The sequence below is a fragment of the Budorcas taxicolor genome, chromosome 8, assembly GCF_023091745.1.
Source record: "Budorcas taxicolor isolate Tak-1 chromosome 8, Takin1.1, whole genome shotgun sequence".
In the NCBI taxonomy this organism is placed as follows: domain Eukaryota; kingdom Metazoa; phylum Chordata; class Mammalia; order Artiodactyla; family Bovidae; genus Budorcas; species Budorcas taxicolor.
The window spans coordinates 7394849-7410727 of NC_068917.1; the positions used below are offsets into that span (position 1 = coordinate 7394849).

The 15879-nt window shown below is 41.3% G+C and overlaps 1 protein-coding gene across 1 annotated transcript in view; it reads left to right on the forward strand.

The window, feature by feature from the left end:
- The window catches only part of GALNTL6 (polypeptide N-acetylgalactosaminyltransferase like 6), a 1453898-nt gene that overhangs the window by 258901 nt on the left and 1179118 nt on the right, over positions 1–15879 (forward strand). The gene's annotated exons all lie outside the window — the stretch shown is intronic.

Genomic DNA, 15879 nt, shown 5'->3' on the forward strand with positions numbered 1-15879 from the left:
TGACGTGTTACAGTCCATCGGTCCACAGAGTCAGACATGACTGAGCAGCTGAGCACATTGTCAGCACATCTTTAATTTAGAATGGTCAAAGCTGGGGCCCAGAGAGGCTGAGTGACCTGCCCAGATGACATGACAAGAAACTGGATTCCAACTGTGCTTTCCACACTCTTTGCACCCTGCAGCACTTTCTCCACTTGATGATAATTATTTAACACTTTAGAGTCACTAAACTACTAATTGCCTTAAGTTGCCTACTGATGGCTTGCAACTGTATTCTGTAATTCAGTATGAATCAGTTATATTTCAGTATCTACAATATCATCTTTTCTTAATTGGCTGAGTAAGATTGCATACCATATTGCTGATTCAACATTGCTGTTTATCCTTTATAAAATCATTTATAAAGCACTTAAATCAACAGTACAAAATGTCATTCTTAAAGTTCTGGGGAAGAAAAGAAAAATTAAAGCCCAAATACCTGACTGTTTGCTATTTCTGATTGCTAATCAAACCATTTTCATTGTTTCACATAACGTTGGTGATTGCTTGAGTTGGGAACATTTTCAATTCAGTTTTTTCATCCATATGAATCAGAACATTGTCAATCACAGTTTGAGGGAAAATAGTTAATTTAGAATGGTGCTACTCTCTGTTTGAAGTTTGCCCTTTGCCAAAGGCAAAATTTGACCTTTGTTTTGAAGTCATCTTACTGTTGAGTTTCCTAACATTCAGTGGTAATACAGTATCAGTTAAATTAATGAAAATCTCTACATATCACTCTAATGCATTCAATCAGTGAGAATGTTTGCATGAGGACATGGTCTCAATGAGAAGTTTCAAGCAGAACCAGAAAGACCTTCCATTGAGAGCCTCTGCTTGAGTAAGCCAGGGACATTTCTAATCTAGTACTAGAGGAATTCCAGACATACTATTCTGGGTTGGCACCCTAACTGCATTAGTCCCTGGATCTAGAATGATGGAGCATCTAAAATGAATCAAAGGCTGTTTTTATTTTCTGATTAAAAAAAGCATAATCCTTGAATTAGAATTATCTTATTGAGCACTTTTTTTTTTAAATTGAAGTTTGGTTGATTTACAGTGTTGTGCCAATCTCTGTTGTATATAAAATTGACTCTGGTTTATACATATATATACATTCTTTTAAAAATATTTTTTCCGTTATAGTTTAGCCCTGGAGACTGGATATCGTTCCCTGTACTATGCAGGAAGACCTTGTTGTTTATCCATTCTCTGTGTAATAGTGTGTATCTGTCAACAACAAATAAACAGTCCATCCCTCTCCTTCCCACCTCCCCCTTGGCACCCACAAGCCTGTTCTCTATGTCTGTGATTCAGTTTCTGTTTTCCAGACAGGTTCATTTGTGCCATACTTTAGATTCCATATATAAGGGATATCATATGGCACTTGTCTTTCCCTTTCTGACTTACTTCATATAGTATGCTCATCTCTGTTGTTGTTGTTTAGTCAGTCATGTTTGACTCTTTCGGACCCCATGGGCTGCATCATGCCAGGCTTCCCTTTCCTTTACCAACTCCCAGAGATTGCTCAAACTCATGTCCATTCAGTCGGTGATGCCGTCAACCATCTCATCCTCTGTCTTCCTCTTCTCCTCCTGCCTTTTATCTTTCCCAGCATCTGGGTCATTTCCAATGAGTCAGCTCTTCTCATCAGGTGGCCAAAGTATTGGAGCTTCAGCTTCAGCATCAGTTCTCCCAATGAATGTTTAGGGTTGATTCCTTTAGGATTGACTGGTTTGATCTCCTTGCAGACCAAGGGACTCTCAAGAGTCTTCTCCAGCACCACAGTTTAAGTACATGGATTCTTCAGTGTTTGGCCTTCTTTATGGTCCAACTCTCACATCCATACATGACTACTGGGAAAAAAACAAAACAAAACAAAACATAGCTTTGATAATCTCTAGTTGCATCCATGTTGCTGCAAGGACATAATTTTGTTCCTTTTTATGGCTGAGTCATACTCCATTGTGTATATATACACCACATCTTCTTTACCCATCACTCTGCCGATGGACATTGAGCTTGTTTCCATGTCTTGCCTACCGTGAATAGTGTTGCTGTGAACATTTGTTGTAGGAAAAAGCCAATTCTGACTCTATGTTAGAATTATTTCTTCAACTTTCTCTTTTGTTATTATAATCATATATAATGGCCTTCCTCAGAATCCTACCCCTCTGCCTGACTGTTAAACTAAAGTGCCTCTGCTCAGAACCCTGCCGAGCTGTAGATGGCAGGAAGGAAGAAATTAATACATCCTCTGCCTAGGGCTCGCATTCTAGGAGATATTTGTAAGATTAATGGCCTTTTTACTTCATTTCCTCACCTCCCCCATCTTTGTTCTATAAAAGAACCTGGCATCCATACCCTGACAATATGGTTACTTTGAGACACTAGTCTCCCATCTTATTAGTCAGCTGGATCTCTGAAATAAGTTTTATTCCTTGCCTCGACACCTTGTCTCTGATTCACTGTCCTGTCATGTGGCAAGCGCAGAGCAAGCTTGGACTCAGTAATACATTGGGGTGCATGTATATCTTTGAATTTTGGTTTCACTTAGGTAAATGCCCAGGAGTGGGATTGCTGGATCATTTGGTAACTCTATTTTTAGCTTCTTGAGGAACCTCCACCCTGCTCTCCGTAGTGGCTATCCCAATTTACACTCCTAGCAGTAGTGTAAGAGGGTTCCCTTCTTCTCTACACACTCTCCAGCACTTGTTATTTGTAAACTGTTCTGATGGGCATGAGGTGGTACCGAGCAAACATTTCCTGATCATCTTTAAATGTCTGCATTTTGCCACAGGTGTACTTTGTAGCAGTGGATAATAGTATCAAGAAACTGTTACAGAAAGCTTGGCCTCTCTGTCCTGCGGATGAGTCAAATCTTAGAGAAAGAGCTGGCAGTAAAGTACAAAAGAAGAGCTCTATTGTTTTGCCAGGTAAAGGGGGCCACAGTGGGCTAATGCCCTCAAGAATGTGTGCCCTGATCTGGAAAGGATAATGAGGAGTTCTGGTAATGGCTTAAAGAAAAGGGCATGATCAGCTCATGGACATACTTCAGATTGGTTGCTGGTAAGGTGAGTGGGAGTCAGCATCATAAACCTGGTTCCAACCAGCCTGTGGTCCATGTTCCTGTGGGCACCAAACCTTAACTTCCCCCACCTGGTGAGGGTTTGAGTGCCTACAAAACAGCTCAATATTGTCGGTATTGTTCTGTGTATCCCTTGAGACAAGGCCAGGACTCAGCCCTGCAGCTACAGTATGGTTAACTGACTGCTCCTCCCTTGTCTCTACATCTCCTCTCTTTCCTTACTAGCAAGTGTCTGATCCTGCCCTTTGGACCTCAGAGAAGGTCATGGGAACTGAATGAAGCCTATCGCATATAATTTTAAAAAATGAGGGGACACAGAAAGATTTTGTGCACAGGAGTCCCACAGGGTTTCAAAGCCCCTGCAGGTTCAAAGACTGGCAATTGAGGCATGCTGCCTCTTAGAGCCCTGTGCTGCAGGTAAGAAGTTTAACTGTCCTGAAGCTCTCATACTGTAAAGAAGCCAAGGCTGGACTGTTGGAAAAGCCACTTGGAAAGACCATGTGGAGAGAGCAAGAGGTACTCGGCCATCTCTCCCAGCTGCTCTAATCCCTAGACTTTCAACTCATCCGAAGTGATGCACTGGAAATTTTAGACAAAGACAAGTTTTCTCCAGTGTGTTCTGCCCAAATCTTGATTTCCAAATAATGAAATATAATAATAATAAGACTATCCTCAAGCCACTAAATAGTTTGAGTAGCTTGCTTTGCAGCAATAGACATCTGAAGTTATAATTTTTGGAGATTCTGAAACTTAATATATGGTGTTGGGAAATCTACTTAAACTATTTAAAGCTTGCATTGTAATAAAGAAAATGGTAGTATTGAAACCGAGGAGGACCCTGTGGGGCTTCTGGGCATGGACGCCTTTTTTATCCCCTCTTTCTTAAAGGCAGGACTCCAGCCTCCGTGTCCTTGCCTGTGTCCCAAAGGGCAGGTTTGAGCAGTTTCTCATCAACAGAGAAGCAGCCAAGAAACCACCCGAGAAAATATTAAAGAGACCTGAGAAATTCATCGAGGTTAGGAGACCCACCACCTGACAACATGCGTATGCCCTAATCTTGTCAGCAACCTTGAACTACTGCTAGAAAATGCTTCATCAAACCCTCCCAAATTGGGGCACATATTTTTCCAGCCAAGAACCTGCTGTGTCCCCACTTTAACTGGCAAAGCAATAAAGCTATCCTTTTCAGTTGTTATTGTTCAGCTACTCAGTCATATCTGACTCTTTGTGACCCCCATGGACTGCAGCATGCTAGGGTTCTCTGTCCTTCACTGTCTCTCAGAGTTTGCTCAAACACAAGTCCATTGAGCCAGTGATGCCATTTAACCAGCTATCCTCCATTGCCCCTTTCTCTTGCCCTCAGTCTTTCCCAGCATCAGGGTCTTTACCAATGAGTTGGCTCCTTGCATCAGGTGGCCAAAGTATTGGAAATTCAGTTTCAGCATCAGTCCTTCCAATGAATATTCAGAGTTGACTTCCTTTAGAACTGACGGGTTCGATCTCCTTGCTGTCCGAGGGTCTCTCAAAGAGTCTTCTCCAATATCACAGTTTGAAAACACTAATTCTTCAGTGCCCAGCCTTCTTTATGGTCCAACTCTCACATCTATACATGACTACTGGAAAAACCATAGCTTTGGCTATAGGGACCTTTGTAGGCAAAGTGATGTATGTGCTTTTTAATATGCTGTCAAATGTTGATCATAGTTTTCCTTCTAAGGAGCAAGTGTCTTTAAGCTTCATGGCTATAGTCACTGTCCAAAGTGATTTTGGAGCCCAATAAAATAAAATCTATCACTGCTTCCACTTTCCCCCCTCCTGTTTGCCATGATGTGATGGGACTAGATGCCATGACCTTAGTTTTTGAATGTTGAGTTTTATGCCAGCTTTTTCATTGTCCTCTTTTACTCTCATCAAGAGGCCCCTTAGTTCCTCTTCACTTTCTGCTTTTAGAGAGGTATCATCTACATATCTGAAGTTGTTGATACTTCTACTGGCTATCTTGATTCACCAAAACTCTGTCTTCGAGATTCAGTTTAGCACTAGTGTACACAGAGACTGAGCTTTTGCCATCAGTATCTGGTGTATCATTATTATTGAGACAATAGTCCTAATATTTGTAAACAGTATATGGCACATAAAATAGTTAGCCTTTGGTTCTGTGACTTTTATTTGAAGCCCAAGCTTCTCTTATGAAACCCTGATGTGAACATATATCTAATTTCTTCTGAACATCTTCTCTTGAGAGCTTCCCAGGTGGTGCAGTTGGCAAAGAATCCACCTGCCAATGCAGGAGACATAGTTTTGATTCCTGGGTTTGATAGACCCCCTGGAGTAGGAAATGGCAACCCACTCCAGTATTCTTACCTGGGAAATTCCATGGGCAGAGGAACCTGGTTGGCTGTGGTCTATGGGGTAACAAAGAGTCAGACATTGAGCTCAAAGTCTTCATTTATTCTTTCTTAAGTTTGTTGTAGCACTTCAAACTCATATATTCAATAGTTTCCTATTTCCTTTCAAATCTACTCCCCCTTCTTTTGTTCCCTACATTGGTAAACCCTGCTTCATCTAGTTATTTCCACAGCAAAGATCTTAGAATCATCTTTTTGTCTCCTTTTTCATTATCTAAAAATTTACTCCTTCTACATACAAAATAAGTCAACTTTCCTACTTCTCTCCTGCTTCTGAAACCGTGTACCTCAGATTGGAGCTTGAATCTGTGTGGCTGGGACTTGAACCCACCCAAAACCCAGACTGAGACTTGAACCCACAGTCTTTTAATGAGAATCACTCACTTGGTGCCTAAACTGACTGAGAATTGGGTTCTTTGTGTCTCAGCCCAGAAAGAATTCAGTGAAAGGCAAAGTGATAAGTAAGCAGTGGATTAATCTAGAGAGGAACAGAGACCGAGTGTGGGCCATCTCAGAAGAGAGAGCAGCCTCAAAATATGGTGTGGTTAGCTTTTATGGGCTGGGAAATTTCATAGGCTAATGACTAGAAGAATTAATCCAACTGTTTTGGGGAAGGGGCAGAGATTTCCAGAAATTGGAATGCTGCCCACTTACTGGTCTTTGAGGGATGGCCTCAGAATGTTCATGGTGCTTGTGGATATGTGATTTAGCTGGCTGATGTGTTACAGTGAGTGAATGGTGAGGCTTGAGTCCCAGTGGAAGTTGACTTATCCACCATCTTGGACCTATTTGGTTCTAATCAGTTTATGTCATGTCCTTGGGCTCTATCATCACTTTAAAATGTGTGTCCTGTCCCCTTCCCTGTTGTTTCATTTCTGCTACCACCAACTTCTTAATTCATCCTCACCCCTCCCTGTTATTCTAGTTGCATCCAGCTTCCTTCTTGCATTTTTTTTTGTTCACTGCATCAGCATTTGTCCTTTGTTCATTCATCAGTGGGTGTTCCAAACATTCATTCTGCTACATCAGAGTCATGTTTTTGCAATTAAAAAAAATTGGTAATTACTACCTTGATTAAAACTTTTCAAATGAAATCAATAGGAAAAATTTCAGAACCCTCAGCCTAGTCTACCGAATTCTCCAGGATCTGACCATGGCTGCCTTTCCAGATGCATGATGAGCAACCATCACTGTTGATCATTATCCTTCAGTCACAAAAGGTTTTGGTCTCCCTTTAAAACACTCCACATCCTTTCTCATTCCAGGGGATCACCCAGCCTGTCCCCTTCTATGTACACTCAGAGTTCACTAGCAGTTACACAGGTTCTTGTAGAAACATCTCTTTCCCAGGAGAATGTTCTCTGACACACTCAGGTTAAATTAAAATCTCTTAGAGCTGGTCTCTTTAAGCATTATCTTTTTCATGAAAACCACACACTTATAGTGGATTCCTTTTTCATGGTATCATCATTATTGCCGATTGTATTGTTGGAGGCTGCTGCAGGGAGAGGGCCAGAAGCAGAAACCAGTAATGAAAGGAGAGAAAAACTGCTAGGATATGATTAAAACAGGCAATATTTCTAAGGCCAGACTTGATTAGAGGACCTTATTAAGGGATTCTATTTTCCAGTAGAGTGTGCTATATGAATATGTCCATAGCTCTCTCTGTGTGTGTGTGTGTGTGTGTGTGTGTGTGTTATTTCATGTTATACCCACCAAATTACAATTTTGTGTGTGGGATAGGGTTAGGGTTTTCATCCCTACCATCAAACAATTCTCCGGACACCAGCCAGGTGTCCTAAAATTCAATTCTATTCTTACTATCTAGAGAGATATCAGATCCCACAGAATAAGAAGTCAGTCCTAAGAGACAACCCCCACCACCCTCAGAGGCCAGTAGATGAGCCCAGGTGGTTACTAGTATTTCCAACGAACTGGCTACAAAGCTGCTGCTGCTGCTAAGTCACTTCAGTCGTGTCCAACCCTGTGTGACCCCATGGACGGCAGCCCACCAGGATCCACTGTCCCTGGGATTCTCCAGGCAAGAATACTGGAGTGGGTTGCCATTTCCTTCTCCAATGCATGAAAATAAAAAGTGAAAGTAAAGTTGCTCAGTCATGTCTGACTCTTCGCAACCCCATGGACTGCAGCCTACCAGGCTCCTCCATCCATGGGATTTTCCAGGCAAGAGGACTAGAGTGGGTTGCCTTTGCCTTCTTCCACCTACAAAGCAGAAGCAGCGTTTCTGTTGCTGCTGCTAAGTCGCTTCAACGTGTTTCTAGGGTTCAATTAACTTGCTAGAGCAATTAACAGAACTCATTAAATCAGTTTAAATACTAGATTATTTTTTATAAAAGGATATGCTTCAGGTACAAAAGATGCACTGAACAAGATGTGTTGGAAATGGTCTCAAAATGGTGTTGTGGAAATAGAACAGACATCCGAAGTGGCTCAGCAAGGCAGTCTTTACTTCTGCTGAATGGAGAGCTATAGACAAAGGTCTGGGACCAAGCACATCAAGTGGGAAATCTGCTAAGGTTTGTCTCCCTAAGACTAACGTTGCGGCTCCTCATAGGTTGAGGATCCAGAGTCACAATCTTACTTGAAGGTTGCCTAAGTTTTTATTGGTCCAAAGCAGAGACATTACTTTGCCGACTAAGGTCCGTCTAGTCAAGGCTATGGTTTTTCCTGTGGTCATGTATGGATGTGAGAGTTGGACTGTGAAGGAGGCTGAGTGCCAAAGAATTGATGCTTTTGAACTGTGGTGTTGGAGAAGACTCTTGAGAGTCCCTTGGACTGCAAGGAGATCCAACCAGTCCATTCTGAAAGAGATCAGCCCTGGGATTTCTTTGGAAGGAATGATGCTAAAGCTGAAACGCCAGTACTTTGGCCACCTCATGCGAAGAGTTGACTCATTGGAAAAGACTCTGATGCTGGGAGGGATTGGGGGCAGGAGGAGAAGGGGACGACAGAGGATGAGATGGTTTGATGGCATCACTGACTCGATGGACGTGAGTCTGAGTGAACTCTGGGAAATGGTGATGAACAGGGAGGCCTGGCATGCTGCGATTCATGGGGTTGCAAAGGGTCGGACACGACTGAGCCACTGAACTGAACTGAACTGAACTGGAGGCCATGAGAGATACTTCCTGTAAGCTCCTGAGTGGACTATTCATATTGACTGTTTTCCCCACCCCCTTTAGATCTCTGCACATGTCCATGGTAAAGCCTGTGGAATTAGCCTGCCAAATTGTTCTTATGAGAAAAGGGAACCAGAAAGGGGAGAGAGCAAAGGACTGGCAATGTCCAAAAAACTTCCATCTTTTGGAACCCTATTTGAAAGCCAGGTACATGTATATATATACATATATATAATATATAACGGAGAAGGCAATGGCATCCCACTCCAGTACTCTTGCCTGGAAAATCCCATGGATGGAGGAGCCTGGTGGGCTGCAGTCCATGGGGTCGCTAAGAGTCGGACACGACTGAGCGACTTCACTTTCACTTTTCACTTCCATGCATTAGAGAAGGAAATGGCAACCCACTCCAGTGTTCTTGCCTTGAGAATCCCAGGGACGAGGGAGCCTGGTGGGCTGCCGGCTATGCGGTCGCACAGAGTCGGACATGACTGAAGCGCGTTAGCAGCAGCAGCAGCATAATATATATAAAAATATATATACATTTCCTTCTATTTAACTATGCTAAAAAAGTGAATATGGATCATTTATTTCTTATATCTTCCTCTTTGGTAGAAAAGACTCTACATTACTTTCATATGTGAGAAAGGAGTTGGAGCTTCCATTGCTCTAAGATTGCCATTCCCTTCCCAAACCTCCAAGTCTTAAGCTTTCTGAACCCCATTCTTTGAGGTGTTTAGGGAGACCTCATTAAAGATGTGCAGTTGATTAAATCATTGGCCACTGGCCACTGATTTAACTTTCAGCCCTTCCTTCCTCCTAGAGGTCAGAGATTGGGTTGAAAGCCTGCCCCTTCAAAGAGATAGTTGGTTTTCTTAGCAACCAATCCCCTCCCTTAGGTTTGGTCCAAAGTCACCTTATTAACATAACAAAAGACACATCTAATTACTTGTTAAATTCCAAGTTTTAGGAGTTCTATGTATGCTTGTGGCTATTTTCACCTCTAGCCATTCTTTATAAAAGCATTCAGAAAACCTAGTAAGAGAATGGTTAGTCTCAATGGCCTTATTAAATATGTAGCAAGGTTGATGTCTTGCATTGCAGTTTGGAAGCTCTCGGGTGGTTATGAATGACAGAAATCTGATAAACTATTGTGGAAGGTTAGTGAAGTTCAGTACAGTTGCTCAGTCATGTCCAACTCTTTGTGACCCCACAGCCCACAGCACCCCAGGCCTCCCTGTCCATCACCAACTCCTAGAGTTTACCCAAACTCATGTCCATTGAGTTGGTGATGCCATGCAACCATCTCATCCTCTGTCGTCCCCTTCTCCTCCTGCCCTCAATCTTTCCCAGCATCAGGGTCTTTTCCAATGAGTCAGCTCTTCCCATCAGGTGGCCAAAGTATTGGAGTTTCAGCTTCAGCATCAGTCCTTCCAATGAACACCCAGGACTAATCTCCTTTAGAATGGACTGGATGGGTCTCCTTGCAGTCCAAGGGACTCTCAAGAGTCTTCTCCAACACCACAGTTCAAAAGCATCAATTCTTCAGTGCTCAGCTTTCTTTATAGTCCAACTCTCACATCCATACATGACTACTGGAAAAACCATAGCCTTGACTCGACGGACCTTAGTCAGCAAAGTATGCTGTCTGGGTTGGTCATAGCTTTTTTTCGAAGGAGCAAGGGTCTTTTAATTTCATGGCTGCAATCACCATCTGCAGTGATTTTGGAGCCCACAAAAATAAAGTCTGTGACTGTTTCCACTGTTTCCTCATCAGTTTCCTATGAGGTAATGGGACCAGATGCCATGATCTTCATTTTCTGAATGTTGAGCTTTAAGCCAACTTTTTTCATTCCAATCCCAAAGAAAAGCAATGGCAAAGAATGCTCAAACTACTGCACAATTGCACTCATCTCACAAGCTAGCAAAGTAATGTTCAAAATTCTCCAAGACAGGCTTCAACAGTACATGAATCGTGAACTTCCAGATGTTCAAGTTGTGTTTAAAAAAGTCAGAGGAACCAGAGATCAAATTGCCAACATCCATTGGATCATAGAAAAAGCAAGAGTTCTAGAGCAAAATCAATTTCTGCTTTATTGACTACATCAAAGCCTTTGACTGTGTGGATCAAAATAAACTGTGGAAAATTCTTCAAGAGATTAGAATACCAGACCACCTGACCTGCCTCCTGAGAAATCTATATGCAGGTCAAGAAGCATCAGTTAGAACTGGACATGGAACAACAGACTAGTTCCAAATCGGGAAAGGAGTACATCAAGGCTGTGTATTGTTACTATATATGTAGAGTACATCATGTGAAATGCTGGTCTGGTTGAAGTACAAGCTGAAACAAGATTGCCGGAAGAAATATCAATAACCTCAGATATGCAGATGACACCACCATTATGGCAGAAAGTGAAGAACAACTAAAGAGCCTCTTGATGAAACTGAAAAGGGAAGGTGAAAAAGTCTGCTTAAATTTCAACATTCAGAAAACTAAGATCATGGCATCTGGTCCCATCACTTCATGGCAAATAGATGGGGAAACAGTGGAAACAGTCACAAACTTTATTTTGGGGGGCTCCAAATTCACTGCAAATGGTGACTTCAGCCATAAAATTAAAAGACACTTGCTCTTTGGAAGAAAATTTATGACCAACCTAGACAGCATATTAAAAAGCAGAGACATTGCTTTGCCAACAAATGTTCGTCTAGTCAAGGCTATGATTTTTCCAGTAGTCATGTATGGATGTGAGAGTTGGGCTATAAAGAAAGCTGAGTGCTGAAGAATTGATGCTTTTGAACTGTGGTGTTGAAGAAGACTCTTGAGAGTTCCTTGGAAATCAAGGAAATACAACTAGTCCATCCTAAAGGAAATCAGTCCTGCATATTCATTGGAAAGACTGATGCTGAAGCCAAAACTCCAATATTTTGGTCACCTGATGCAAAGAACCGACTCATTGGAAAAGACCCTGATGCTGAAAAGATTGAAGGTGGGAGAAGAAGGGGATGACAGAGGATGAGATAGTTGGATGGCATTACTGTCTCAATGGACGTGAGTTTGAGTAAATTCCGAGAGTTGGTGATGGACAGGGAGACCTGCTGTGCTGCAGTCCATGGTATCACAAAGAGTCGGATATGACTGAGCGACTGAACTGAATTGAACGGAGTTATTCCAGGCAATGTTCTGGGAGAAGTGTTGTTATGAGTTACACAATAAGACAAAGATTCTTGTACCTGTCCTTTTTATGAAGGAGTCTCAGATCATTAATGAAGATGTTTTAAATGCAAAAATGTCTTCAACTTTGATTATAAGGAGGTTTTCATTTTATTTTGTGGTGTCTTTATTTTTGCTGTATAGCTTTAATTGTATGACTTCATTGCATATAAAACAGGTAAGTGTCACTACTCTTTATAGATATGGGGGCAAGTTTTAAAGAGAATGGTTAATACAATTAAAAACAGATTCTAAGTATTATGAAACAGTATAAGTGGGCTCAAGAATGAAGATGCAAGACCAACTTTCCATTAAGCAGAAAGATCTTAATCAAAACACTGGGTGTGTTCGTTCATAAAATTAGGAGATAAGGGTAGATCGATTCTAACTTTTTCCCAACTCTAACATTCTGCAATATTATAATCACATTCTTGTCCAATTCCAGTTGGCTATCTCCTATTAATGTAAAGCAATGTATAAAAATGTTTGTGTAATAACGTTAGTATGTGTTGCTCATTAAAATAACCTGTGTCCCTTTAATGTCTAACTGAAGTATTTGTACCATCACATACTTTTATTTTTGTTGTTAGCAATTTAAACATGTAGGGAAAATCATTAAGACAATGAAAATCCCAAATCACCTTAACAATGTAAATTTTATTCTCAAAGGTATCACTTTGACATAGACAAAACTTGACAGAAGACTTAAAATCCTTACGTAGAAAATTACAAGAACACCACATCACTTATTTTGAAATTGCTTTTGAAAACATCATATCTTTTGCTTTGCATCATTAAATTAATTACTCTTTAAAGCCCAAAGTTTTGTAAATATTTTATTGTTCGAATAATCTAAGGAATTTTCTTCTAATTTTATGCTTATAATTTCTAAGAAGTATAAAATTGTATAATAATAATGAGAGAAATGAGATTAATTTTGGCTTTTTTTAAGATAATTGTTTCTTTAGAGTCTTTACATTTACTAATCCTTTGTAATAGTGTTTTAAAAATTCCAAACTCAGATACTTGCCTTTGAAATGCTGATAACTTCAAATAATAAGCCATATCTAACAAAATTTGTTTGCCTGACTTTGAAAATTCTATTAGAACTGAGGAATTAGATAAGTTTCTTTCACATAGATAAAGTGCCAAGATCTATAAAAGTATTCCTTCTACATAATATCACCCAGCAGGTACACATCAATGTTTATTGATCAAAAAAAATTTAAATTCCCTTTGTGGAACAGAGCTACCCTTTAAACTCTCCTCAGTTCAGTTCAGTTGCTCAGTCATGTCCAACTCTTTGCAACCCCATGCACTGCAGCAAGCCAGGACTCCCTGTCCATCTCCAACACTCAGAGCTTACTCAAACTCATGTCCATTGAGTCAGTGATGCCATCCAAACATCTCATTCCCTGTCATCCCCTTTTCCTCCTGCCTTCAGTCTTTCCCAGCATCAGGGTCTTTTCAAATGAGTTAGTTCTTCCCATCAGGTGGCCACAGTATTAGTTTCAGCTTCAACATCAGTCCTTCCAATGAACACTCAGGACTGATTTCGTTTAGGATTGTCAGTTTGGATTTCCTTGCTGTCAAAGAGATTCTCGAGAGTCTTCTCCAACACCTCAGTTCAAGAGCATCAATTCTTCAGTGCTCAGTTTTCTTTATAATCCAACTCTCACATCCATACATGACTACTGGAAAAACCATAGCTTTGACTAATCCATCTAGTTAAACTCCTATCTATCAGCAATTGCCTCTGAAATGTGCTGCTTTTCCCTATCTAATTTTTATATTGTTTTGGAATACACTAATCAAACTACATTTGACCCTCACATTATATGTTGTTTCCAATGGTAAACAAATACTTACAGTTGATTACAAAATATTTTACCAGCTTGAGGTCCTGAAATTCTGAAAAACTGTTTCAGCAAAGAAGGATTAGGCAATGTTTGAATTTCCCAGAACATTTTGCAAAGAATACTTGCTGCTGCTGCTGCTGTTGCTAAGTCATGTCCGACTCTGTGCGACCCCATAGATAGCAGCCTACCAGGCTCCCCCGTCCCTGGGATTCTCCAGGAAAGAACACTGGAGTGGGTTGCCATTTCCTTCTCCAATGCATGAAAGTGAAAAGTGAAAGTGAAGTTGCTCAGTCGTGTCCGAATCTTAGCGACCCCATGGACTGCAGCCAACCCGGTTCCTCCGTCCATGGAATTTTCCAGGCAAGAGTACTGGAGTGGGGTGCCATTGCCTTCTCTGAAAGAATACATAGTTTTGGCTTTAATGTGATGTCCTTCAGTCAGTTCAGTTCAGTCGCTCAGTCGTGTCTGACTCTGCGACCCCATGAATCGCAGCAACCAGGCCTCCCTGTCCATCACCAACTCCCGGAGTTTACTCAAATTCATGTCCATCAAGTAGATGATGCCATCCAGCCATCTCATCCTCTGTCGTCCCCTTCTCCTCCTGCCTCCAATCCCTCCCAGCATCAGAGTCTTTTCTAATAAGTCAACTCTTCTTACAAGGTGGCCAAAGTATTGGAGTTTCAGCTTCAGAATCAGTCCTTCCAATGAACACCTAGGACTGATCTCCTTTAGAATGGACTGGTTGGATCTCCTTGCAGTCCAAGGGACTCTTGAAAGTCTTCTCCAACACCACAGTTCAAAGGCATCAATTCTTCAGCACTCAGCTTTCTTCACAGTCCAACTCTCACATCCATATATGACCACTTGAAAAACCATAGCCTTGACCAGATGGACCTCTGTTGGCAAAGTAATGTCTCTGCTTCTGAATATGCTATCTAGGTTGGTCATAACTTTTCTTCCAAGGAGTAAGCGTGTTTTAATTTCATGGCTTCAATCACCATCTGCAGTGACTGATTTTGGAAAAATGAGGTCTGCAACTGTTTCTACTGTTTCCCCATGAATTTCCAATGAAGTGATGGGGCCAGATGCCATGATCTTCGTTTTCTGAATGTTGAGCTTTAAGCCAACTTTTTCACTCTCCTCTTTCACTTCCATCAAGAGCCTTTTTAGTTCCTCTTCACTTTCTACTATAACGGTGGTGTCATCTGCTTATCTGAGGTTATTGATATTTCTCCTGGCAATCTTGATTCCAGCTTGTGCTTCTTCCAGCCCAGCATTTCTCACGATGTACTCTGCATATAAGTTAAATAAGCAGAGTGACAATAAACAGCTTTGACGTACTCCTTTTCCTATTTGGAACCAGTCTGTTGTTCCATGTCCAGTTCTAACTGTTGCTTCCTGACCTGCATACAGGTTTCTCAAGAGGCAGGTCAGGTGGTCTGGTATTCCCATCTCTTTCAGAGTTTTTCACAGTTTCTTGTGATCCACACAGTCAAAGGCTTTGGCATAGTCAATAAAGCAGAAATAGATGTTTTTCTGGAACTCTCTTGCTTTTTCCATGATCCAGCAGATGTTGGCAATTTGATCTCTGGTTCCTCTGCCTTGTCTAAAGCCAGTTTTAACATCTGGAAGTTCCCAGGTCACGTATTGCTGAAGCCTGGATTGGAGAGTTTTGAGCATTACTTTACTAGTGTGTGAGATGAGTGCAATTGTGCAGTAGTTTGAGCATTCTTTGGCATTGTCTTTCTTTGGGATTGATAACTGACCTTTTCCAGTCCTGTGGCCACTGCTGAGTTTTCCAAATTTGCTGGCATATTGAGGGCAGCACTTTCACAGCATCATCTTTCAGGATTTGAAATAGCTCAACTGGAATTCCATCACCTCCACTAGCTTTGTTAACAGTGATGCTTTCTAAAGCCCACTTGACTTCACATTCCAGGATGTCTCGCTCTAGGTGAGTGATCATACCATTGTGATTATCTTGGTCATGAAGATCTTTTTTGAACAGTTCTTCTGTGTATTCTTGCTGCCTCTTCTTAATATCTTCTGCTTCTGTTAGGTCCATATTATTTCTGTCCTTTTTCGAGCCCATCTTTGCATGAAATGTTCCTTTGGTATCTCTAATTTT